Below are 23,099 nucleotides of genomic sequence, written 5' to 3' on the forward strand. Positions count from 1 at the left end.
TATATCATGAAAGCAGCAGATAACGAAATCTCGTTGTTCGCGGTAGGCCCTCAGCGTCTTCTGTATCCGCGTCAGACGCCATAATCGCGTGGTGGTGGTACCGGTCAATAATATAAGATTAGATAACAAACACTGGAATTAAATTAACTCAAATCAAAATATTGAATAATAAAAATAATTTGGTTTGTTCCTTAGTTATAAAACAGATTAATTGATTGTAACGTTTAATGTCAAAGAAAAAATTACTCCCGAGATTGACACCGCATAAGCACTGTAAAACGCCATATTTTTGTGGTCTGAATTTTCAAACACCAATAGAGTTATCATATTACTTACGAAGCTGTACAGCTCCATTTACAATAATAGCTGTCAAATCAAACACAATTCCTTTTTTGGCTACACTGCAGTAGAGTAAAGATTTTTGTTTTGAATATCCTTTTTGGACCTAAGAGGAGGGTCGACCTGGACGCGTTGCTCAACAACTGTCCAGAAAATACGCTAAATCGAGTCAGTCAGCTGAATCAATCTAAACGAGGCCTAAGCCTAAATTAGAAAACTTTATAACTGTTTCTATAAATAAACACAGATGCTCGCTAAAGCTAAATGAAGACTAGATGATCAAAAACTCGCACGAAGCTGCAACTACATGTGCAACGCCGTATTAAGGTCAGCTATCCGCACCACTGGCTGCAATTACGGTTGTTAATAATATGAAGTAACGCGGCAGATGCAACCGCGTGACGTATGGGGGGCGTCCTTATCCAGCGAACTCGAGAGCGCACGGGCGGTTTGCTGTAGATTGTGCGCTTTATGCGAGAGTTGCATGAGTTGCGCTCCTTCAGCGCGCTATCTGAAGCTAACATAGGCATTCGCTAGATCTGGATGCACTTACTGGGGTGCGTAGAATTTGTTTTTGTGGCGTTTTACTTGAGCTTTAGATGATTAACTTGGCTGTGGTATCTGGCAACATTGGCAACCCTTGTCTAGGTCCCAATATCTTGTTAACTGTTAAAGTGTTGAGCGTATTTTGTGGTCAAGATTTAAGCAACAACGGGTCGCTTTGTGTGGAAACAAATGTGGTTTATAAATACCTCACTGAAAAAAAATGTGAAGGCTACTCTCAAACAATTATTTCTTACTCGTAGTCTAAAGTGGCCACAAATTTTACTTAACAAAGCCTGAAACACGGAAAGCACTAAGGTAGGTAATTCATAATGTATACGGGTACATATATTATGTATGTCATATGTAGCAAGTACATCATTTCAGTCAAGATCAGGAAGTAGCTGGAAACTTATTTTTCATTTTATCATTAAAACTAATTTTAATGTCCATTAGTTTTAGTTTTGAAGTAAGTAGTTTTAATTTTAGGTTAGATTTTATTCCAATTTTGTTATTGATTGAGTTTGTTTTTGGTTATAAAAAAGAAACCATATATGATAAAAAAACTTGTTAAATACTAGGCCATATTTTATCCAAACAATCAATTGAAATTCCGTACGAAGAATGAATATAAAACCGTGACATTGTATCATTGGAGATTCGCGACGGTCGAGCGTCACGTCTAGACGAAATTCTAAATCGTTGAGTTAGTTTAGTGGTGCGAGGTAATTCGAAACGAGGAGTTGCGTGTGTTTAATTGACCGGTGTTAGATAAATAATACTGCTCATTTGGTTCTCGACTGTAAAATCGGTAATGATATCAGAATTTTACGCTACCAAACACGCTTCTAGATATAAAAACGTAGGTACCTAAGCAATGTTTGTTGATGTTAAATGAATCTCGGATCTTAAATGAAGAATCTTAGTGTTTGTTGGCTCTGATTTGTGTTTGGCCGCAAAGTTTTGGGTCATAGACAAATATTTACAATGGATAGAATGGATAGAAACACCACCAAACAAAATTTAATAAAAATAATTAGGTATAGTGCGTGTCGCATAGCATAATGACCGGGTCCATAGTAGCGGATTATAATACTACCTGTTACTTATTCTGTGATTATATTACATTTTTCTAACAGCATTACTAAAAGAGGAAAATCTTTGCAAAAAGAGGAAAATGGTATGTTATGCAGGGCAACGATATAGGTACAACCAGGGGAAGGAAACTAGAGCGTTCGGGCTTTCTCGGCTCCGTTCAGCTCAGCATTGCTCCAAGCAATTAAGAGTTTTTTTATACCACGACGGTGGCAAACAAGCACATGGCGCGCCTGATGGTAAGCAGTCAGTGCCGACCCTTTAAAACCCTGTACACTCCTTATTTGAAGAACCCCATTCTGTAGACCCTCGGGAAAACCTCGGAAGGGAGCGCATTGCACAGCCGGAGCGTTAGCGGGAGGAAATTCCTCTTGAACCGCACAGTACGCAACCATTTAGGGTTGGCAAAACTTAACGTTCCTTTGCGTGCACAACCACAGATAAGATAATTACATAAATTTTGACAACCCTAAATAGCCGAAAGGGATAGTTCCATACATAAGAAAGGGACAACATGATTTGGCCCTGAATCGCTGTCAAACGGTTTGTAGGAAGTTTCATTTCTGTACGGTCGTACTATTAATTCTGTGGTAGAACTGAAAATATGAAAATTAGAAATGTGTTTTGTCTATAACGCCAACTTTAACCTTTAACCTTAAATGTTTTGTCTGGAGTCTGCCCTTGGAAATATAGTCTTGTTTCCGTGTGAGTTTGCTTTGATTACAACGTGTAAAAATGCAATATAAAAAACTACAGTTTTGCATTAACTCGCTCTTAACACTTTCAGTAGCAATCGCCCCATTTCCAATAGAAAATTAACACGCCTAGTGTGTTCTTGCCAGTGAATGTGTTGACGTAAGTAGTTAAGCAACTTAACTAAGCTTAAATAAGGTAAATTCTATACCTATTAATGACAGTTAATGTATTTGTCATGCGGGGAACAAATCCAATGTCCCAGTGACAATGTCAATTTATTTACCTACACATCACTAACGAGTCACCCCATTAACCATAGTACCTAAGTTTTCTGTTTGTTATGATATTAACATACCGATCGATGAAAACAATGCAGACTTGTAATAATAGGCAGTAACTAGTATTTTGCAATATCAACAACAACAATAGTAAACAGTAAATTCTACAGGTTTTTAAGCATCAAATTGTAAAAAAAGACTAAAAATATGCAGTCGTATGAGGAAAATAGAGTCAGTTAGTAGTCTACGTTACGAACGCACTCAAAGTACCTAGATGTAATTTTTTAACAGGCCTGTATCAAATCTATCGTTTAGAAATATGCAATCGTGTGAAAATTTAAATTTATTTAGATTTCGCTATATTTTTTCCTAGTTTCTAGAACAGATACTTTTTCAGCTTGCTGTACCATCAGAATAAATATCAATATTCTCTATAACCGGTTGAGTACCTAATAAACTGCACAAAAAGTACCGATCAATTATACACGCTGCCACCACACACAGAGTCAAAAAGAAACGTACTTCAATTATATTCAATCAATAACCGTATTCAATCGACATAATACAACAACTTAATGGACTTTCTCCAGCATTTATAATATTTTAATAGCAAATTTTGAGTAATATCATCGCAGTCATACCTGTAAGTCGGTTGGGAAATCCGAAATCACTGCACTACACTTCACTTTCACACATTGTACACTCACTGATGATTAATAGTGTTATTATTAGGTTATTATAAGCGTTGTCTCTGCGGGTGGTGAAACATAACGTAAATATAAATTGTGGCTGCGCGAAGCGTGCGTGCTCCGTCGACGTCGCATCGGATCTGACGTTGCGTCTGACGCTGACGTTCCGTTTGCACTGTGTGGACGGTCTGACCCAGTGGGCGGGAGGAATGCGAAGGGCTACCTGCTTAATCTGTTATTGAAAGAAAGTTAATCCCATTATTTATGGTTCATTCAACCAATGGAAGGTTAGACAGGCTACGGCAATTTGTTAGGAGTCTGATATATATGGAATTATTGTCTGATGATGAACGACATAGGACCAAGCTCACTTTGCTTGGCAGTTGCAATGACAAAGATTGGTACGGTCTTCATTAATGTCAAATTACTATGCAAATATGACACTTATAATAACCCCTATATACCCACTTTGTTTAACTGCTTAACAGACTCTATGAACTTTTTCTAATGTGTATTGGATCAACGAATTTGTATTAAAGTACGGTTACAGATTTTAATTGTTGATCCATTAAGGTTCAAAAAGGTATAAAATGTCCAATGTGAAGTAAACCTTAAAGGTATGAAATGCCCAATGTGAAGTAACCCAAAAAGGTATGAAATGCCCAATGTGAAGTAAACCCTAACGGTATGAAATGCCCAATGTGAAGTAACTCAAAAAGGTATGACATGCCCAATGTGAAGTAAACCCTAAAACGCTCAACAATTTAAGTCCGTGACTGTACATGACTGACCTTAATTCTGGGTCACTTTTTGCAGTAACATTAATGGCTTTGTTTCTTTCTTGTGACAAGGTCAAATATGACAGAATTTCGTTTGATCTGACTGACCTCCTGACTCCTAGTTAACTAACTGACTAACTAACTAACTGCTTTGGCTCAGCGATCCAAAAAGACTCCTAGTTAGAACTTTTTTTTTTATACTACGTCGGTGGCAAACAAGCACACGGCCCGCCCGATGGCAAGCAGTATCCGTAGCCTATGTACGCCTGCAACTCCAGAGGAGTTACATGCGCGTTGCCGACCCTAAACCTGCCCCCCCTCGTTGAGCTCTGGCAACCTTACTCACCGGCAGGAACACAACACTATGAGTAGGGTCTAGTGTTATTTGGCTGCGGTTTTCTGTAAGGTGGAGGTACTTCCCCAGTTGGGCTCTGCTCTAGATCTGGAATGACATCCACTGGCTGTGCCCTACCACACAAAGCGAGATGAAATTCACAATGCCCATACCTCTCTTTTGGACGTAGTTTAAGGACGTACCCGGGGGTTACAAGTTATGGCCAAAAATTAATGGATGCATCTTAGTTTAGGACTTAGGACTCAAAAAACTAAAATTAAATATGCAAGACCTTCCAGAAACCCCAATTTTACAATCCTAAAAACTCCTAATTAGTCCTTTGAATTCGAATAACCACAATGTGGGTTTTACCGGATAGGATATGGCTCATTACTCATTAGGGCTTACGAATTATACCACGCAATTTAAAAATAACACGTGTTGTTATTCAACTTAAACCACAATAACTGACACATACATTTGTTTTCATGTAAATAGTTTTCGTCTGTTTATTATTTTTTACAAAGTACAGCAAATAGATTAACCAATTGAAAACAATAAAACGTACCCTGATAATACAAAACGTCTACTTGCGTAGTATTCGTTTATCTAGACCAAATTTTGTAGTCCTAACATGAAGGACAAATTTAGGTTTTGACTTTGTAGACACTTTGAAAATATATTAAATTCCTGGCAATTAACAGTAGATAAGTATAACAGTAAGTAAAAGGAAATCGACTTGGATTACTACGATACAGAGGGCTTACCGCGAACCACGTTCGACGTGTTGCCTCCCTGTCATGCTTACGTACAAATTTACAAGTGCGACAGAGATGCAACACGTCGAACGTGGTTCGCGGTAGGCCCTCAGGGCGGCTACCGGGAAAATCGTAATTCGTTAATTGCGGGCATTTTTCTCTGTCACTCTAATTACGTCTTAGTGAGAGTAGAAGAGAAAGATCCGCGCAATTTGCGAATTTCGGTTTTCGCGGTAGGCCCCCAGCTCTCAGGTCATCATGCGAAGAGACCTTACACACTACACGGAATGATCGATGCCTCTTTACTACACTTACTACACCTCGATCCGACGGCTCCGACGCCCACCGTCGACCTCAACATTTCTCAAGACGGTCCACTCGTTTCTAGGACGAATACCTACGCGGACTAACAATTGTGGCTTCTTTATTCTAAAGTAAGACTAAAGTACATGTCCCAGTAGGTCTTATTTATTTATACTTTATTGCACATAAAAAATTAAGTACAAATGGTGGACTTAATGTCTTAAGGCATTCTCTACCAGTCAACAACTGGGTCAAAAAGAGACGTTCGTAGGTCTTCTGAGTGTTTTGTGTAATGTTTTAATGGTTTTGTATAGCCATACATAGCTGAAAGCAACTAACAACTCATAGGAATCATACAAAATGTTTTATGGCTCCTCTACACGATAGATCAGCGTAGGCCAGTCCAAGGGACGCATTTATGCGTTAGATAAGCAAGTGATATTGCTATCTCATTCCACTGCATAGCTGCGTCCCTTAGACTGCCGTACGATGGGCCATCGTGTAGAGAATACCTTACATGCATTAGAAGCGCGAGTTGTCTCCCGAATATAAAATAACAAGCCTAACTTTCTGGCTTCTATGGCTCACTCCCGAAGAAGTCATACTGGTATATTTTAATAAGAGAAACGTTAAATAGTTACTTAAATATTGTGTTTTTAGGGTTCCGTAGCCAAATGGCAAAAAACGGAACCCTTATAGATTCGTCATGTCCGTCTGTCTGTCCGATTATGTCACAGCCACTTTTTTCCGAAACAATAAGAGCTATACTGTTCAAACTTAGTAAGGGGATGTATTCTATGAACCGCATTAAGATGTTCACACAAAAATAGAAAAAAAAAACAAAAAATTTTTGGGGTTCCCCATACTTAGAACTGAAACTCAAAAAATCTTTTTTCATCAAACCCATACGTGTGGGGTATCTATGGATAGGTCTTCAAAAATGATATTGAGGTTTCTAATATCATTTTTTTCTAAAATGAATAGTTTGCGCGAGAGGCACTTCCAAAGTGGTAAAATGTGTGTCCCCCCCCCTGTAACTTCTAAAATAACAGAATGAAAAATCTAAAAAAAAATATATGATATACATTACCATGCAAACTTCCACCGAAAATTGGTTTGAACGAGATCTAGTAAGTAGTTTTTTTAATAAGTCATAAAATTAAAAAAAAAAAATTTCATCTTATCTTTAGGTTCCTAATATAATTTTTTTCTAAACTGAATAGTTTGCGCGAGAGACACTTCCAAAGTGGTAAAATGTGTGTCCAAAGTGGTAAAATGTTGAACAAGATCTAGTAAGTAGATTTTTTTTTAATACGTCATAAATGGTACGGAACCCTTCATGCGCGAGTCCGACTCGCACTTGGCCGCTTTTTTATTATATAGGAGGCAAACGAGCAAACAAATGACCTGATGGTAAGAGATTACCATTTCCCACAAATACCTGCAAGTCCTGCAACACCAAAGAGTTGCAAGTGCGTTAAGATGGGAGTACGCTCTTTTCTTGAAGATGCGAAGGTCTTTATAGTCTTTATACAATCTTGACCATATCCAAATGAAAACAATTAACCAAATGGCACATTAACAATGTCTATTACCGCAGCAAAGGTGTAATAACATAACAATTGCCGGTGCCGCGCGGCGTCAGGCACAGGCACGTCGTATGTGGGTCACTTTAACTATTAACGTGCCTGCATACTGCATTGTTAACAGTGCTTATTACTTTTATAACAATGAGAATTAACTCACAAGAAAATATGGCGTAGTTAATAAAGTTAGTAGTTAATTAGGTCGAAAATATTGTTTATCGGAAAAATATAAGGATCAATTAACGCAAGCTGTATACAGACTGTTTTTTTCCACCTGCAGTAATAGGGGGTATTACTTGATCTCTCTCGATGACTCGATGGTGGCAGATAGTTTTGGCGCGTTGATATTATTGATTCTGACTATACGCGTGACATACGGGTGACAGAAAACTAGAATTATGTTATCTCCCAAGGCCATTGCTGACTGACCCGCAATCGTAACACCGTTAACCATTCATCAAACAAGCATGCAATCAGCTGTGCTAGTATTTTCGTCACTTGTAGAACACTCGCCTCGCTCAGACCAGAATATTATGTGACTTAAAAATCCGTAAAAATCGATACGAAATCAGAAATAAAACTAAGGCCATTTTTTTAAGATGTAGACAACACTTTTTTATTTGGTTATTTAGTGTAGCGAGTCCTACTGTAACAAGACACGCTTAACACGATTACGTTTGATAGGATTTCCGGCGTAACACGCTTTTTCATTTTATTTACGCAGAGTTATCAATTATCATATAATATATCATAAAATACAGCGCAACCTCGTGTCAAAATCGAAACACATAATTACCAAAATCTTTACTGACATATATAGTTCGATAATTTTTGGTCCCTGCAACTTGTTCTCATACATTTTATTTTGGCCTTTTTACATTTTCCCGTTTAAGATGCGCTTTTGGTGCAGTCCCTTCAGAATCTTCTTCAGCGGGTTTTACAATATTTATTTCTACTCATAGCCACGACCTCTTTAGATTCTGATACGAGAAAAGATGTCCCAAAATGTCAAAACATTTTCCGTTCTTACATTGCGGTAACACACAAAGTCGAAAAAAGTCTCGAGACACTTTTCTCCTATTAGAAACAAAAGAGCTCGTAATTATGAGATACGTATAGTATAAAAATATACAAATTATAATAACAGATGTGTACAACTTTAAATGAAATGCATGGCCCACTTATATCCGTCTAGCGATGGGAGTAACAGAAGTGAACAAAAACGATTATCGATAGGCATTCACAATACACATTCTTTGACGGTGAAGTAATATTTGAACAGGCTTCGTTGGTAAGTAAAGTATTATTATAACTTGTTTTGTGATCATCTTTATTGTAATACTAAGGGTATTTGTTTTTTTGGGATTATACTCGAATGGTATAGTTGTTTCTGAATGACTTTGATAATTAGACCAGCGGTTGAACAAAAATGGGTTTCGATAATATTAAAGTTTTTTCTTTATTGATATGTCATTGGGAGTATGTTAAATAATACTTTGGTAAAAAGTTAGAAATTTTAAGGTTGAGCTTTCGGTTATATTTAAATATTTTAATTTTTGCTAATAACTAAGTAAATATAGAATTAAAGTTACAGAAAACTTTAGCATATCGAATAACACTTCAATTTATGTACAATTTTCAGTTTTTAGAAATATGGAACAGCTGCTTTCTGGTAAACGTAAAAACACGAGTTATTTTGTAAATATAGAATTAGAGTTGCTGATATTGCAAAATTACGATATTATCGATCAACTTAGTATTCTAGTAAAAAGTTAGACATGTAGACAATGTGCTTGTCTAGATATTGATTTCAGGTTTAGCAGTATAGCTAATATTGAATTAAAGTTTGTAGAGTTAATAATAATCGATCATCAACAATGATCTCAGTTACTAAACAAAAATTTTGAAATATAAAATCACGGCGACACTCATTACTGATATGTATGCATTCCTTGCTTATATAAATACGTTAAGTTTCAAACGCGCGGCAAGTTTGCGCGCGCCGCGCGCTGTGGCAGGAGGCAGCGAACAACGGTAGTGGGGAGCGGGGTGCCCTTGACTGCGTCTACGGTCCATCAAAAAAATTCCTAAAGCGTGTTTTAAATTAATAGCAATAGAAAATTGTTATTTTGTTGTTACTATAATAGGTATTGTCCGCGGTTTCGTTCACGTAGAATTCGTTATCGCGTTACATGAATATTATTTATTTATTTAAACTTTATTGCACAAACAAAAAAAAACACAAATGGCGGACTTAATGCCAAAAGGCATTCTCTACCAGTCAACCATTGGGTCAAATAGAGACAAAAAAAACACATTCTCATACAGATGACCACCCTTCCTTGTATCATTTTAAAAGCCAGTTGCAGCTTTTCTTTCCCGATTTTTTTCAGATGTTTGGACTTGGTATTTTCCTCGCGATAGTTATTTGTTTTAAGGGGAATGTTGTTGTTAACCGCTAATGCTGATATTGATAACCGATAGTTATATAGAGATACGTTATAAGGTATATGCACCCTCATGTTATTTATTTCTGATAAGAAATAAATGTAAGACAAAATTCACAGTGATACATTTCAAGTAGGTTGCCTTGTAAGATTGCGTACGGATTCGGATAGTGTTTTTGTTTGTTATTTCATCGTATGATATATCAAATGAAAGCTTATTTGAAAGTTGCCGTATTAAAAAAGTTGGTCCAGTTAATGGTCGCCTAGATTAACCGATTTTTATATAAAATGTAGGCAACCATGGACTGGACCAACTTGTTAAAAAGGCAACCTAGTACAGTTAGTAATATAGTACCTGGGCGACTGAGCTTTGCTCGGTTATAACTATTTATTATAATTTGGTTTTGATAATCTACATGAACTTAAAAAGTAAAATGTGAACTGACAATTATTATTATTTACAATCGATTTTAACCTTACAGAACTTGTCACAGAGTAACGCCATCTATTGTCGATTTCTCTTATTACATAGGTCATTTTTTTTTTACTAAATTAAACTTGTGTAAAACAATAAAAATTAAAAAATTATATATAAACTTGAACATATAAAAAAAAACAAAAGTTAGTCACCGGGCGAGATTCGAACCCGTAACACTCGTTTAGCCGTCCGCGTCTTAACCCGCTGGACCAGACGGACAGTGGCCGGCAACACGAAATTAGTGACCATATTCTGCGTCGAAAGAAAAACGCATGAAAACTCGAAAACACGCGTTTTCCCAAACATAAGACTAATCTAGATAGATTGTATACCCCCAAAAACCCCTATATACCAAATTTCAGCGAAATCGTTAGAGCCGTTTCCGAGATCACAGAAATATATATATATATATATATACAAGAATTGCTCGTTTAAAGGTATAAGATAAAATAACTTTCTTTTGATATATCATGTGACGTTTTCGTTTACACACTAAAAGCACAGTGTAAAAAGTAACAGTGGGCCGACGCCTTTGATGTTTGCGTAAATGCCGACACCGCTCAAGGTCTCCGTACCTACCTAGGGTTATCACAGACTTACACAACTGCCCAAAAGAGGATGGAAATGTTTTTAGTTTTCATGTTGTATGATGTGTGTGTACTAATTTTACAAATGACGTCCATTTTGGAAATAAAGATGGCGGACGTCACTTTTTTGAAAAAGTCGTCATGGGTGTTGTTTTCTGGGTTTTTAGGGGTGTGGATTTCAAAAATGGCATCTATTTTGAAAATAAATATGGCGGACGCTACTTTTTGAAATGGGTGTCGATGTGCGTAGCCGTGATATCAACCACCTTTAATTCTAAAATGGTCTCTATTTTTGAAATCTGCACCAACAAGAACCGCCAAAATTGACGTCATTTTTGTAATTGGAACCCCGAGGAACCTCGGAGATGACACCCATATCGATTTTTAAGAAAAATTAATGTCCGCCATCTTGGATTTCAAAATAGACGTCATTTTCGTAATCGGAATCCCGAGGAACCTCGGATATGACACCCATATCGACTTTTAAGAAAAAATAATTTCCGCCATCTTGGATTTCAAAATGAACGTCATTTTCGTAATCGGATCCCCGAGGAACCTCGGAGGTGACACCCATATCGATTTTTAAGAAAAATTAATGTCCGCCATCTTGGGTTCCATAATGGATGTCATTTTCGTAATCGGCACCCTGAGGACTTTCAAAAATAATGAAAACATCAAATACTACATGATACATATGTTACTGTAAAAGCCCGAAGTACGGTAAAACCTAGGATATACCGGTAAGACCTAGGTTTTACCGATGCCGATCGGTAAAAGCCCGTAATTTGAAATAATTATTGTTCACTTCGGGCTTTTACCGACATGGATTTGGTAAATCCTAGGTCTTACCACGGCGACCGGTAAAGGTTGAGTCCGGCACTGGTTCTTGACATTATTAGATGAAAATCTTGTATCAGTGTAAGGGGCGTTACATGTAGCGCCATTTAGAGTGATGCTTCGTATTGTTTCGTCTATTTTACTAGTCATGTAGATCTTGGTCTTTCGGTTTTGCTGAAGGTGAGAGTGAACTCTACTCACTGCGAATCCGAACGCCGTGAGCAGGGATGTAGAAGTCCTGAGAGCAGAGTAATGTACAGAGTGTCATATACCCTCTGTAAGCAATATGCCCAGTTGGTGGGAATTTTCGGGCTGTAGCTAGCCGTTGTAATGAGTAATAGAAACGCGTTCCGTATGTGCTTCGCTTTCCAGATGACTAAACTACATTGCATAATGCAGAGATTATCGTATCGCGAACGATTGGTATCTTGACTAGGTACCAAGGTTTAGGTATAGTTTACAGTAAAAACAAATTAGGTATCTATTAATAGTTCTCGCTTGTTGAAGCGACTATGGCTGGGTGATCAAATGACACCCAGACGATTTCAATTAAATCATTTTAAGTAAAAAACCTTTTGCCGAGCGTGGGTCATAGTAGTGGTTCGTAAGGAAGAGAAATAAGCCTGTCTGGTTCCGTGGTATGTTGGTACTCCCCTGTCATGCTAGTTGGTCGTACCGAGGGCCGCTACTGATCTTTAGGAGTAGCGCCGTGGACAGCTGATGTGGATGCGAAAGGAGGCCTCTGCGTCCCTAGGAACTATTGGTATGGCCGGTCGAAACAAAGGAACCGCCCCGCCAAAGGGTTATTTGAACCGGAATCTTACAGCTCTATTCTGTAAGACTGCTGTCGACCGAAAGTGCGATTTTGTGTCTTAAGCAAGCTGTCTGGTACTACAAGGTCAGGAACACGCTGATCTATGCGTGCTTTCTGGACTTGTCAAAGGCGTTTGACCTGGTTGTGTACGATAAGCTATGGTACAAGCTTACAAAAACGGGAGGTTCCATTGAATATGTCGCGTTGCTTAAACATTGGTACAACAGCCAGGTCAACCGAGTGAGGTGGGCGGGAGAGGAGTCTGACGAGTACAAACTACAATGTGGGGCAAGACAGGGAGGGCTAACATCCCCTCTCCTTTTCAACCTCTACGTAAACGAGTTGATCGAGGCACTCAGCAGGGCACATGTCGGTTGCCATTTAGGTGATGTGTCTTTTAATAATATAAATATAAGTTACGCTGACGACATGGCGTTGCTGGGGCCTTCGGCTGACGCGGTACGACAGCTCATCAATATTTTTGAGGAATACGCCTATGGTCTAAAATACAACACGGCCAAAACTCAGCTTGCTATATTCAAAGCTCGTAACTATAACCCGTCTACGGAGTCGAGGATCATGTTGTGTGGCGTACCTCTAAAAGTTGTAAATCGATTTCAGTATCTGGGGCATATGCTTACAACTGAATTGAATGACGATCTGGATCTGGAAAGGGAGAGAAGAGCGACGGCAGTGAGATGCAATATGCTTGTCCGCAGGTACGCACGGTGTAATACATCAGTTAAATTGACGCTCTTTAGAGCTTACTGTCGGACTTCCTACACGTGCAGCCTGTGGGTGAATTTTGCACAACGAGCCTATAACGCATTGCGCGTTCAATATAATAACATCTTGAGGATACTGTTGCGGCTGCCGAAGCACTGCAGCGCATCCGGCATGTTCGCTGAAGTGCAAGTAGATGACTTTTTTGCCATTAGGCGGAAAATAATCGCCTCCATGCTGAGACGGGTGCACGGCAGCAGCAACAGTCTTCTCAAGGTGTTGGCCGAGCGCCTCGATGGCCCGTTATAAAGTTTTGGGTGGGGGTGGCAATTGGGAGAGTGAAATAGAAGTATTGCAACCTGCGCCCCCTACTCTCCACACATCATAGTTTTTAGTTATAAGTTCTTTATTTTTATTTTTCTCTTAGTACCTAATTAACATAGTTTTAAGTTCATACGAAACTTAAATACGTCCTTTTCTACATATTAAAGGTTGTGCTAAACTGTTTACTTTTATACCTAGCATTTTATTCTGTAAGAAAAGGAGAACTTGTCCCGTCCGACGCGTCGCGTGTGATGTCACGGCGCGAAGCTCATGAACGCGACCGCACAGGTCCGTACCCTAGAGGCAGCAGTGCATCAGCGCCAGAGTACTCTAAACGTACCGCGCGATCGCTGCTAACGTTGTTGCTACGCTGAGACTACTCTTGCGATTGTACAGTCGCGCACAGTATAATCTAATCTTACTTTGATTAGAATAACGTGCATCGTTACACTGTTTATTGCTGTCCCGCTACCACTGATAATATATTTGACACTCGTATTTCATAAAAATAGTCATAGTGCTGACTGTTAATGTTCTGGTAGTGGGTGGAGGTTTAGTTACAATTTTACAACAACAAGCCGCGGCGGCTCTCTCTGGAAGTCTGGAGTACGGAAGATGGGACAGGGAGGACACCCCCTGCTGTGGAATATATGGTATGACTGGGCCTGTAAGTACCTGGGTCTTGTTCTTGACCGGAGGTGGAATTTTGAACAGCATTTCCTCAGGGTAGCGCCCCGTGGGTGGTATCGTGGGTGCTGCCTCAGTCCTTAGCCGGCTATTACCAAACGTGGGTGGGCCGAAAGCCCCTTGTCGGCGCCTGGACGCGGGCGTTGTTCGGAGCATGGCCTTATACAGGGCACTAATTTGGGCAGACAGGCTCTTGCCTAAAGCCAAGCCTCTCCTAAGGCGTCCGCAGAGGGTGGTGGCCTTGCGCATAATAAGGGCATACCATACGGTGTCTTTCGCGGCGGCATGTGCTCTGGGAGGCACTCCACCCTGGGAGCTGGAAGCTAAACTAAGTCAGGGTAACACAGGGCAGTTATTCTGGGAGACAACAGCATGAATGATGACACTTCGTGTTCTCCCGGTCATACCTCTCGTACTCCAGAGAGAGCGTCTTCTTGTCCGATGAGTTACCTCCCTGTCACAGTTACGTACGAATCGGCAAGTGCGACAGAGAGGCAACACATCGAACGTGATTCGCGGTAGGCCCTCAGAATATAAACAGAAGGTACTTTCTATGAAATACGAGTGTCTAATATATTGTCAGGCAGGTGAGTGGAAGCGGGACAGCAATAAACAGTGGAACGATGCACGTTACTCTAATCAAAGTAGGGATAGGTTAATAGTAAATTAGAACTAATTTGGATTTAAATAAATAAATAAATCTGTACTATGCGCGACTGTACTCGTACACAGTGTACACAGCGTAGCAACAACGTCAGCAGTTTTGATCGCGCGGAACGTTCAGAGTACGCTGGCGCTGGCGCACTACTGCCGTCTGACTCTGCTTCCGATCGTTTTAGGGTACGGACCTGTGCGGACATGAGCCGGGCGGGTCGGTCAAGTGTTTCTTTTTCTTACCTACGCAATAAAATACATAGTTTTACTAAACGTGTAATATGTAGAAAATGACGTATTTAAGTTCCGTCTTGCACCCTGGGTATAGGGTTGTAAGGTTCCGATTCAAAAACCCATTAGCGGCGCGGTACCTTTGTTCCGACCGGCCATACCAATAGTACCTAGGGACGTAGAGGCCTTCTTTCGCATCCACATCAGCTGCCCACGGCGCTGCCCCTAAAGACGTTCCTTATCAACCAGGAGCGGGTCGACTAGCACGACAGGGGAGTATCAACATACCACGGAACAGACAGGCTAATGTATCTCCCTTACGGACCATTACCATGACCCACGCTCCACAAAAGGTTTATTACTTAAAAAAAAAATTTGATTGAAAGCGTATCCACAGGCGAGAACCATTAATAGCTACCTAATTTGTTTTTACTGTAAATTTTACCTAAACCTGGGTGCCTAGCCAAGATGCCAATCGTTCGCGCAGTAATCTCCCTCTATCACAAGAGTGAGAGAGATGAAAAACCATATTAGTGCGACACAGACAGTTGGGTTTCGTTTGAACGGCATGGAAAGTAGCGAGGGAATTAGGCAGAGACGTAGTGAGGCCGCGCTACTCATCAGGAGCATTCCTCGTCATTCTCACCGCTCCCTATTTCGTCGGATTTTTGGTGCGAGTCAAAGGACTGGCAATATGAAGTATGGAGTATAGTGAGGCCGTAGTATTGCTATTACCCATTACAGCGGCTAGCTACAGTATTTTCCAAAAAAATCGGTCCAACTGGGCATATTGCCTACAGAGGGTATGTGACACACTGTACATTACTCTGCTCCCAGGACTTCTTCACTAACTGCTCACGGCGTTCGAATTCGCAGTGAGTAGAGTTCACTCTCACCTTCAGCAAAACCGAAAGACCAAGATCTACATGACTAGTAAAATAGCCGAAACAATACGAAGCATCACTGTAAATGGCGCTACATGTAATGCCCCTTACACTGATACAAGATTTTCATCTAATAATGACAAGAACCAGTGCCTGATTCAACCTTTACCGGTTGCCGTGGTAAGACCTAGGATTTACCAAATCCATGTCGGTAAAAGCCCGAAGTGAACAATAATTATTTCTCATTTCGGGCTTTTACCGATCGGCATCGGTAAAACCTAGGTCTTACCGGTATATCCTAGGTTTTACCGTCCTTCGGGCTTTTACAGTAACACATATACAAACAGAAGCAAGAAACAATTTCTTGCTTTTTAAAGTCTTAAACTACTCATAATTTCTTAAAATAAGTTATAAAACATGTCCGCCATTTTGAATTTGAAAATTGATATCATAATTATGATATATTTTGTTTACACTGAGACAAATAATTAGCACATGTCGTATGAAATATTTTAATTGTGTGTTTTTTTTATTTATTTTTATACTACGTCGGTGGCAAACAAGCATACGGCCTGCCTGATGGTAAGCAGTATCCGTAGCCTATGTACGCCTGCAACTCCAGAGGAGTTACATGCGCGTTGCTGACCCTAACACCCTCCCACCCCTCGTTGAGCTCTGGCAACCTTACTCACCGGCAGGAACACAACACTATGAGTAGGGTCTAGTGTTATTTGGCTGCGATTTTCTGTGAGGTACTTCCCCAGTTGGGTTCTGCTCTAGATCTGGAATGACATCCGCTGTGCTGTGCCCTACCACACAGAGCCAGATGACATTTACAATGCCCATACCTCTCTTATAATGCCTGTGCTAAAAATGTGATTGCGAACTACCTGCAATAACTATACAGTACCTGGGCGACCGAGCTTTGCTCGGTTATAACTAACTATTTATTGTAATATGGTGGTGTATAGGTGATAATCTTAACTACATTCTTTTACTAAATTAAATTTGTCTAAAACAATAAAAATTAAAAAATTATATATAAAATTGAACATATAAAAAAAAACAAAAGTTAATCACCAGGCGAGATTCGAACCCGTAACACTCGTTTAGCAGTCCGCGTCTTAACCCGCTGGACCAGACGGACAGTGGCCGGCAACACGAAATTAGCGACCATATTCTGCGTCGAAAGAAAAACGCATGAAAACTCGAAAACACGCGTTTTCCCAAACATAAGACTAATCTAGATCGATTGTTTACCCCCAAAAACCCCCATATACCAAATTTCAGCAAAATCGTTAGAGCCGTTTCCGAGATCCCGGAAATATATATATACAAGAATTGCTCGTTTAAAGGTATAAGATAATTAGGCATTAAAACACTCGTGTGATCTTTTTAAGAAACTCACTTCGTTCGTTTCCTTAGCCCACACTCGTGTATTTTAATGCCTTTTATTATGTAGCAGTAACATAAACTACTAATATATGTTGAAAGTAAGTACAGGCGGCTACACAATGGTAACAAAAGACAAAAGTTTTGAAAATGTAATTTTCATCATCGTCACTTGGCTGTACATTTGAGGGCCTATCGCGAACCACGTTCGACGTGTTACCTCTCTGTCGCACTTGTAAATTCGTACGTAAGTATGACAGGGAGGCAACACGTCGAACGTGGTTCGCGGTAAGCCCTCTGATGCCACCTCCATTAGTCTTTTGTACGCCGGTATAGCCTTCGACTCAATGTATAATCTACACTTTTTATGGAAACGTAGTTCCTCCTTCCTTCAAGAAAGATTATTTGCTCGCAGTTATTAGCTGCTCAATTCCTCGTTTTTTCTCTGTTACTAAGTCAGTACAGTACACATATCAAAAAAATTTCACTCATTTTGAAGTCATAATAACTTTTTATCTATAATTAAATTCATGTAATGTCCGCATCTAATTTATGTGCACGATAAGCAAACAAATGAATGATTTGAAAGAAAAGACAAACAGCCTTGCGAAGCTGAGCGGGGGGCGCGGCGGTGCGAGGTATCTATCGCTCACTAGGTCGGCTACGATAGGCTCCCGCGCGCCGAGCCGACATGTTGACGGACCAGCGCGGCGTGGTTATGAATTTCGCGCCTTTTTAAGTTGATTTCACTATTACAATGCAAGCTACACACAGATATTTCTTACTTTCCATAAAATGGCTGCATATATTATTTTATAGTAATAGACTTATCTCTACGGACTTTAATTCAATATTAGATCTTACAGGACAAAAAACGCATATTAATTGTAAAGCACATATCCTATTCTTCTAATTTTTTGCCTTGCCTATTAACTTAAGAATTTAGATATGATATTGTGGATTTTTCAAACTTTAATTCAATATTGACAAAATAATAAGCTAATTTGAGTTTGACAAAGTAGCACGTTGATTTTTTTTCTAAAAATTTGATAGCATAAAGCCTCATACATATTATAAAAGACGATGCTTAAATTTTGTACTTTAATTCAATATTCAAAATTCATCAATAAAAATACATAAATACCTTATTTATATCTAACGCTCGTTCTAAATTTTCTTCATATATTACAAATATGCTTAAAAATATGTCCCATACCAGATAAACATCACTTTTCACTCTTTAGAATTATCGAAACTTATAGGGCAAAAATCCGGTCCCACTATTGGTCTAAATGGGAAGAATCAAGACATAAACACAACATTAGATATTCATATATTTGTGAAAACTTTATGAACGAAATAGATATTAATTAGGATGTTTTCTGTTCCTTGTGAATCAAAAAACAATAGAAATGAAGAAAAACTTTATCTGTGTTTTATTTGGTTGTCGTTATATTTATATATTTGATAAGTTTGAAGAGCTCATTCTGGGCGAAATAAATACGAAATCACCACTTCACCCGAAAAATATATGTATTTTTCCGTTGAGTTAGTTACGTGAACTCCATAGGAACGTTTTCGTAACTCAGTCGAAGATTTTTTAGGACATACGGTGAAATTTCGCTTATACTATTGTACAGAATAGGGAACTCTATTCACCTAATTTTATCGAAATCCGACGAAAAAAACTACAACAAACTATAAATCGGCCCAGTTATATTAATTGTTAATTTCTCAAATAAAACGTCAGAACGTCACTTACTTTGATAATAGCCCGTCACAAATTTTACACTGAACTTGCGATTTAGCAGAACATCGACAACAGAGCATCAATCTTAGTTCACATGCAAATGTCTGATATCTTGACAGCTGTCTTCTTCACTTTGTTACGTTAGTGAAAGAGACAGGTGTCAAGGCGATTAACGGTCATTGATTCAATTAAAAGATAGGGTGGAGTTGACTGATCATTAGTTTTCTCTAATACATATATCCTGTAAATTTTACTATTGATATTAATTTCGCTTGAAATAACCAATAATGTTTACAGGCGCAAATTGTCAGTTAAAATGTTTAGTCCAATTTTTTGACACTTAAGTTGAATGCAACAGTTGAAAAACTTAAATTTGAAAAACACGTTTGGACAATTTTCCTAAAAAACTTTGAAAAGCCGTCAATCTGTACCTACAAATGAACTTTTTGAAAGACAACATTGCTGGTTATTCTGTTATACAAAAAAATTTAAATTAGTCAATCAATAGCCAATCACACCATGTAATTCTACCCCGTAAATATTACATTAGGTACTACTATATTAGGAAGCCGGACGCTAGGGCCAAGCTAAGGTTTCCTTCCGCGGCCGTAATCGATTATACGGATTCCATATCCGATGTCGAATCGATTCGATATCGATTGCAAGATGTAAACGAGATGAGAAAGTGATTCGATGAAGTAAGAGTTAAGTAACATGTGTGTACGTGTAATTGCAGACGAGTTTCTTGTTTAAGATCTGATGTTGTGATATGCCCCCAGTGTACCGTCAGATAAGAAATGCATGATATGGGTGGTCAAAGAGGCAATATTTGTAAAAAGTAAGTTTGGTCATCACTTGGACATTCTAAAAGGCTCATAAAAATATTTCAATATAGTCGGAACAAGCTAACTGCACCGTTTTTGACATACATAACGTCATATTTTCATAGAAATTGGACAATTATTCTGACCTTTAGATTCGTAACAACTATGCGTAAAACAGGGATATTACTATAGGTAACTAGTCCGTTTTTTCCAGTTGTTTCCACTGGGGCCAGGTGACAAAAAAATATCAGTTAGCGCTGGTTAAAACTTGGTGGTACCGGTAACTTAGTGGGAATTTACCCGTAGAAAGTGGCCTTACATTGCTACACTTAAATCGACCGGGACAAAAACTGTTAAGCTTTACATTGGTCTACCAGCACCAAAGCGGTTAAGTTTATTTAGTTGCAGCCGCTGTAAAAGGCTATACGATATTACAGGGAAAGCGGCTGAAGGGTTAACGGACGCTGCACCTGTTTTCCTGTCTGATTGCATTGCTGCACTTTAGCTGGGCGGAGCTAATCGCCAATTAGGTCATGCAGGGATAGTTGTTGGTCACGCGACAAATTTTAACAACTTTTTCTATTCAACGCCGTGTGAAAAAACATGAAGCTAAAGTCTTGCAAACTGAGTCAGCAGATTATTTGAAAAATTATCGAGGCATGGGTCACTCTCCAATACAAATTTTGAATTTCGCTACTTTTTCTCCTGACATACTTTGCCAGACTATAAATCACGCGCACAACTGACAGTTTTATGGAATTTAAAATGGCCAGATACAGTAACTTCAAAATCCTGTCATTAGGGGTTTCCTGGTGAGTCAACAAGAGCAGACTTTCGTAATTATTTAAAAGATTGCAAAAACTATCGACGAATCGAATACTTATTCGCTCGTTAAAATCAGTGACGTCATGACGAATCGTGCCGATCAGAGCTCGCATTCACATTCGCAATGCTAACATGTGTCCCAGAAAGTGCGCTCTGCGATGATGTATTTCTGTTGTGGATCTCGAGGTCACGGTAAGCTGGTTTGATCGAGAATTCGATTGGCCCTTGCTCTTGATCAATGAAAACATCAAAACACGGCCAGACCTGTGCCAGGCGGTAACCCGGTACCAGGATAAAGTTTAGACACGGACGTCTATGCAAACTTTAAAGATCTTAAAAGTGCATCAGTATTGTACAAGTACTGAGCGAGATACGTCGCCAATTTTGTCAAATAATTATTAAACCGACGTATTTGAAAATGAAGTTCGCATGCGGCTCTTATAACAGTTATAAGTATAATCGTCGCAGTTACGTTTTCTTTAAAAATACATGTTATAAGTTCATCCTAAGTAATTTTGTAATTTGCTTAAGGTCAGCCTTCATTTGTAGTCTTTCAACATGTGTTCAACACAATCTTCACCACGTGATACAGCATCTTTGGATATGCGTGTAATTTTGATAGCCGCCATTCAAAATCTAATATGGAATACACAAGACTATTACGACGAGTAGATATGCCATTGCCATCCTATGGTTCTCTTTTACCCCGTCCCTTAATTTTGGTATTATGTCAACGGTGGGAGCTTGAAATTCGGATTCGGTTCTTCAAATGGTTTAAAGCACAACTAAGGAAGGATTTTTAGAAATTCAACCCCTAAGGAAGTTACATTTTTTATAAAGACTTCTACGAAGACGAAGTTTAGTAATTCAATGTTGGTTAGAAGGTGTCGTATCTCCTATAGTATTGAATCTGTATCTGGTACAGAGTACAATGCGTGGGAAAGAAAGCGTTACCTTTAAAGTTGAACGCTCAATCAATCTCGGTGACCTTTGGCAAGTGCATCGTGAAAGCTGACCAATAAATTGGAGTTGCAGGACGGCAACTTTACGTCAAATCTCCACAGGCATGGTAGTCTCGTAAATTAATAAACTTTAGCTTTTAACACATGTATACTATCTAAACTTGGAAGGTCTTTTTTGTCAAATTTATACCATTACTGCTATTAAAATCTTTTTGACTGTATGTGTGTCTGTGTCACTAGTAATGGGGGACCCTAACTACTACTCTCTTGCAACGAACTCGGCGCCGTCGACTGGACAGAAACGGCTTTGAACAGAGAAGCATGGCCGTCTTTGGTGTCGGAGGCCAAGATCCACTTCGGGTCGATGCGCCACAGCAGTAAGGAAGTTACTTAGAAGCTTTTTCAAAGGTCTACCTTTAATTTTATTTGTCTTGGTAGGGTAGATTGTAGATTTTTATAGGCTAGAGGGTACTTGGCACTCTTCACGGACGGAACCCTGGTAATGTAAAGGTTTCATCTTTTTAACGCCCATACATCAGGCCTATAAAATGACATGTTACGTATACGCGTACAGAGAAAGTGTTGTTAAATAATAGTATTTCGATTTAATTTAATGCTGACATGACATGCGAAAAATTTGCATTTTTGATTACTGCAGAATGACCTAAAATTAGTAATAAATAATAACTTGTTGGTCCAGGTAATGATGAATAATTTAGTAACATACGAAACTAGAAAGGTGTCGAAGTATGTAACTTTTTATATTGGGCGACTTTCAATAAATATAGAGTTATAAATTTGTATTGTATTCACTATAGAATTCGGTAAGAATTGAGCCTATGTTTGTGACCAAAACATGGCCTAGGTTAGGTTAGGATTGGAAACGCTTTTATATTTGACTTAGGGCGACCCATATATGACTATTTTTATATATGTGTTATAATATTCCTAAAATCAATGATATTATATAACTTTAGATAGGTTATACACAAACATAAGGAGCACAAAAAATAATTCCATATGAGGAGTGTCTGTTCAAAAGGACTTATTTCTCTATGAAATGCATACAAAAATAAGCCCTTTTGAAAAGACATCCCTCATATATATTTCTATATACCTATAAATTCATCTGTGTCATACTCGTAAACATAAGCTTGTTTCTTTATCGGTGAGCGGGAGCACTACGTGTACATCTGTCTCGCTTGCATAGGTGCGACTAAAGGCAACGCGTATGACATATCTTGAGTTATAATACATCATTGGCTAAAACGACAAAACCA

The 23,099-nt window shown here is 38.9% G+C and overlaps 1 protein-coding gene across 6 annotated transcripts in view; it reads right to left on the minus strand.

Annotated features, from left to right (window-relative positions):
* Positions 1 to 23,099, minus strand: part of LOC133521122 (ephexin-1) — a 166,016-nt gene that overhangs the window by 78,070 nt on the left and 64,847 nt on the right. The window contains exon 1 of one of the 6 annotated variants that reach the window (XM_061855888.1): positions 3,593 to 3,790. The exons of the other annotated variants lie outside the window; for them this stretch is intronic. The gene's annotated coding sequence lies outside the window, so the exon portion shown is untranslated. Of the gene's footprint in view, positions 1 to 3,592; positions 3,791 to 23,099 lie in introns of those variants that run through there. 6 annotated transcript variants of the gene reach the window in all.

The sequence above is a fragment of the Cydia pomonella genome, chromosome 9 (genome assembly GCF_033807575.1).
Source record: "Cydia pomonella isolate Wapato2018A chromosome 9, ilCydPomo1, whole genome shotgun sequence".
Lineage (NCBI taxonomy): Eukaryota > Metazoa > Arthropoda > Insecta > Lepidoptera > Tortricidae > Cydia > Cydia pomonella.